Below are 5000 nucleotides of genomic sequence, written 5' to 3' on the forward strand. Positions count from 1 at the left end.
GTCCTCTGAGTCCTCTGGGTCCTCTGGGTCCTCTGAGTCCTCTGAGTCCTCTGGGTCCTCTGGGTCCTCTGAGTCCTCTGGGTCCTCTGGGTCCTCTGGGTCCTCTGGGTCCTCTGGGTCCTCTGAGTCCTCTGAGTCCTCCGGGTCCTCAGCGACGATGAGAAGGAGGTCAATGAGTAACAGTCAGAGGGGTCGAGGCTCGTCGTGGTGCGTTCAGGCTCCACTCGGGACACGGTTGAGAACAATTTAATAAATACAGAAGTTTGAAGGAAATGTTTTAAACTCAAAGTTAAAATTAGAAGGTGAATTTAAATCAGTTTAACTTTTGGACCCGACGGTTAAGAGTTAAATAAATAATTACCTGAGGAGCAGAGCTCAGGAAAACACACATATATACATGTATGTATATGTATATGTATGTATATATATACATATATATATATATATATATATATATATGTATATATACATATGTATATATATACATATATATATATGTATATATACATATGTATATATATAGACATATATATATATGTCTATATATATATAATCTCAAACTTAGTATTTAACAACGTTAGTACGATTAAAATACATTTTAATGACCACGTGAACATATTTGCGTGTGTTTTTGCGTGTCTGGCCCTTTAAGGGAGCTGCTTCTTCCTCAATGCCCTGCAGCCTGTTGACGCTCTGAAGCTCCTCATTTAAACTAATGACCCCGGACATCATCGCCCTGAATAGCCGCCGCTAGACGCGAGCAACGCCGCGTCGTCTTCGTGTTGATCGGCTCGGTGACTGAGAGTCTGGGGAGCCGGAGCCGTGGTCACAAACACTGAGGCATTGTGGGGGATTGGATGGCATGAATGTGTTGATATGATCTGATTTACCGTAGTGACCCTGAAGCATCCGGATCCACGAGGACTCAGGGCCCGCATCCGGCCTCAGAAGGGCCCCCCGAGGTCCACTGAGGGCCTCAGGGCCGACGAGGGGGAGGCGGCTTCAGGAGCAGAAATATTAAAGATGTTTGCTGAATCTGGACCGAGCGGATCAAACATGTCGAACATTCATAATGAAATGTCCATTTAGTGGAAAAAAGTTCATAAACTCTTATTGATTTAATATATTTAGTTATATTGAGTCACTTCAACTCTCTGAAAATATGAAAAAAAACAGCAGAAGAAATATAATTATATTTGTTAATCATAATAATAATGAAAATAATACATTATGATATATTATAATACCGTATAATATAATAATAAAATGCATGTTTTAATACTTAAAACTCAGAATAACCTCTGTGTTTTAATATGTTGTCATGTTGCGTGAAACGTAGACGGCGTGTGGACTTTAAGTTAATTAAATTAAACCCGTGACGATTTATTATTTTATAAAAACAACAACAAAACGAAATGGTTGCCATGGAAACGCTGATGAAGCTCTTCGGGTCACGTGACCCCAAAACACAAACTATCTGCTGAACATATAGGAACGAAAAACCAGTGGTGATCCCAGCAGGAGGCCGGTGGCGCCCTCTGGTGGCGAACACGGGCAGCACCACAACGCACTGATGACGAGGGTGACGGAGGAGAGATGTTGATGTCTGAGGAGGAAGAACACGGTCGAACATCACCTCCTCTTCCTCATCACCTCCTCTTCCTCAGGACAGGGCCTTTGCACACGGGACTCAAGCGGACTGGAGGAGCCGGGGATCGAACCACCGACCCTCCGGTTAGTGAGACGATATTTAATAGTCATGAGAATACGAATTATATAAACAATAGAATGTATTCATAAAAATAATATGTTGTATAAAATGTTTGTTTTGTACCGAAAACAAAACAAAACAATTCACAACTGGAGGACTGAGACCAGCAGACTTCAGGAGGAGGAGGAGGAGGAGGAGGAGGAGGAGGAGGAGGAGGAGGAGGAGGAGGAGGAGGAGGAGGAGGAGAACCCCACAGAGCCACGAGGGAGGAGGAGGAGGAGAACCCCACAGAGCCACGAGGGAGGAGGAGGAGAAGGAGGAGGAGGAGGAGAACCCCACAGAGCCACGAGGGAGGAGGAGGAGGAGAACCCCACAGAGCCACGAGGGAGGAGGAGGAGGAGAACCCCACAGAGCCACGAGGGAGGAGGAGAAGGAGGAGGAGGAGGAGAACCCCACAGAGCCACGAGGGAGGAGGAGGAGGAGGAGAACCCCACAGAGCAACGAGGGAGGAGGAGGAGGAGGAGGAGGAGAACCCCACAGAGCAACGAGGGAGGAGGAGGAGGAGGAGAACCCCACAGAGCAACGAGGGAGGAGGAGAAGGAGGAGAACCCCACAGAGCAATGAGGGAGGAGGAGGAGGAGGAGAACCCCACAGAGCCACGAGGGAGGAGGAGAAGGAGGAGAACCCCAAAGAGCCACGAGGGAGGAGGAGGAGGAGGAGAACCCCACAGAGCAACGAGTGAGGAGGAGGAGGAGGAGAACCCCACAGAGCCACGAGGGAGGAGGAGAAGGAGGAGAACCCCACAGAGCAACGAGGGAGGAGGAGGAGGAGGAGAACCCCACAGAGCCACGAGGGAGGAGGAGAAGGAGGAGAACCCCAAAGAGCCACGAGGGAGGAGGAGGAGGAGAAGGAGGAGGAGAACCCCACAGAGCCACGAGGGAGGAGGAGGAGGAGAACCCCACAGAGCCACGAGGGAGGAGGAGGAGGAGGAGGAGGAGAACCCCACAGAGCAACGAGGGAGGAGGAGGAGGAGAACCCCACAGAGCCACGAGGGAGGAGGAGAAGGAGGAGGAGAACCCCACAGAGCAACGAGGGAGGAGGAGGAGGAGAACCCCACAGAGCCACGAGGGAGGAGGAGAAGGAGGAGGAGGAGGAGGAGGAGGAGAACCCCACAGAGCCACGAGGGAGGAGGAGAAGGAGGAGGAGGAGGAGAACCCCACAGAGCCACGAGGGAGGAGGAGAAGGAGGAGGAGGAGGAGGAGGAGGGGGAGGAGAACCCCACAGAGCCACGAGGAAAAGGAGGAGGAAAAGGAGGAAAAGGAGGAGGAGGAGGAGGAGAACCCCACAGAGCCACGAGGAAAAGGAGGAGGAAAAGGAGGAGGAGGAGAACCCCACAGAGCCACGAGGAAAAGGAGGAGGAAAAGGAGGAGGAGGAGAACCCCTCATGGTTCTCCATCCAGCTGCTGAGCATTCAGAGGAAAGTCTGATCTGGTTTGGACAAATCCTGTCTCCTGGCCCGCAGGCCTCCCCCAGCCTCCTCCTCCTCCTTCTTCCTCCTCCTCCTCCTCCTCCTCCTCCTCCTCCTTCTCTTCCTCCTCCCCCAGCCTCCTCCTCCTCCCTCGTGGCTCTGTGGGGTTCTCCTCCTCCTCCTCCTCCTCCTCTTACCTCCAGTTCCAGGAGATGAATGTCCTGTTTTGGGGAAGCAGAAGTTGTAATGATGTCGTTTCGTTTGAAGATGAACAAAATGTAAACGACGAGTTAAGAAATGTGTTTAGAGTCTCATGAAAACGCCTCATGGACAGATCCGGGGGGGGGGGGCTCTCCTAAAGCTTCGGGAAGCTTCTGGAACAAGAGGAAGAGGAAGAGGAAAGATGCAAAGACGAAGATTCTGCAGCTCAGATTAAAAACAGTTCCCTTCAAGGGAACAATAACACAGACACGAGGGGCGTTCAGGGACCCCCTCGTGTCTGTGTTATTGTGAGGCGTTCAGGGTCCCGTGTGGTCCGGGAAATCATAAAAGTGATCATTAAACTGTGAAGGCGTGGCCACGGGTTCCTCTGACGTCACAACCAACAGACGCCTCACGTTGGTTATTTATAGTGTTTACACACGTTTACAGGAATTTAAAGTTCTTTATTGACATGTTTACAGTTTTATGTACATGTTTATTTACATGTTTATAGAGTTATTATAGTTTCATGCACATGTTTATTTACATGTTTATAGAGTTATTATAGTTTTATGTACATGTTTATTTACATGTTTATAGAGTTATTATAGTTTCATGCACATGTTTATTTACATGTTTATAGAGTTATTATAGTTTTATGTACATGTTTATTTACATGTTTATAGAGTTATTATAGTTTCATGCACATGTTTATTTACATGTTTATAGAGTTATTATAGTTTTATGTACATGTTTATTTACATGTTTATAGAGTTATTATAGTTTTATGTACATGTTTATTTACATGTTTATAGAGTTATTATAGTTTTATGTAAATGTTTATTTTCATGTTTATAGAGTTATTATAGTTTTATGTAAATGTTTATTTTCATGTTTATAGAGTTATTATAGTTTTATGTACATGTATATAGATTTCTGCTCGGACTGGTTTTGTCTTCACGTCTCTAAATATTTTCATATCTCACGTCGTAACGAGTTTATTTATTTATTTATTGCACATTGTTACAGATGTTTGTTCCTCACACATGAACAAACATCACAAGACACAATAATAATTCACAAACAACAACAACAACAACAACATGACTAACACATATGAGAGTTACACACTAGAGGAGAGGGAGAGGGAGAGAGAGAGATGGAGAGAGAGGGAGAGAGATAGAGGGAGAGAGAGGGAGAGAGAGAGGGAGATAGAGGGAGAGGGAGAGAGGGAGAGAGAGAGGGAGAGAGGGGGAGAGGGGGAGAGAGACAGCGGGAGAGAGAGGGAGAGAGAGAGAGGGAGGGGGAGAGAGGGAGAGAAAGAGGGGAGAGAGGGGGAAGAGAGGGGGAGAGAGAGAGGGGGGAAGAGAGAGAGAGGGGGGAAGAGAGGGGGAGAGGGGGAGAGAGAGAGGGGGGGAAGAGAGAGAGAGGGGGAGAGAGAGAGGGGCAAGAGAGAGAGGGGGAAGAGGGGAGAGGGGGAAGAGAGGGGGAGAGAGAGAGAGGGGGAAGAGAGGGGGAGAGAGGGGGGAAGAGAGGGGGAGAGGGGGAGAGAGAGAGGGGGGGAAGAGAGGGGGAGAGAGACACTCAGGACAGACCTCGCTCTGAGCTCAGATGAACCTC

Source organism: Pseudoliparis swirei, chromosome 5 (genome assembly GCF_029220125.1).
Source record: "Pseudoliparis swirei isolate HS2019 ecotype Mariana Trench chromosome 5, NWPU_hadal_v1, whole genome shotgun sequence".
Taxonomy (NCBI): domain Eukaryota; kingdom Metazoa; phylum Chordata; class Actinopteri; order Perciformes; family Liparidae; genus Pseudoliparis; species Pseudoliparis swirei.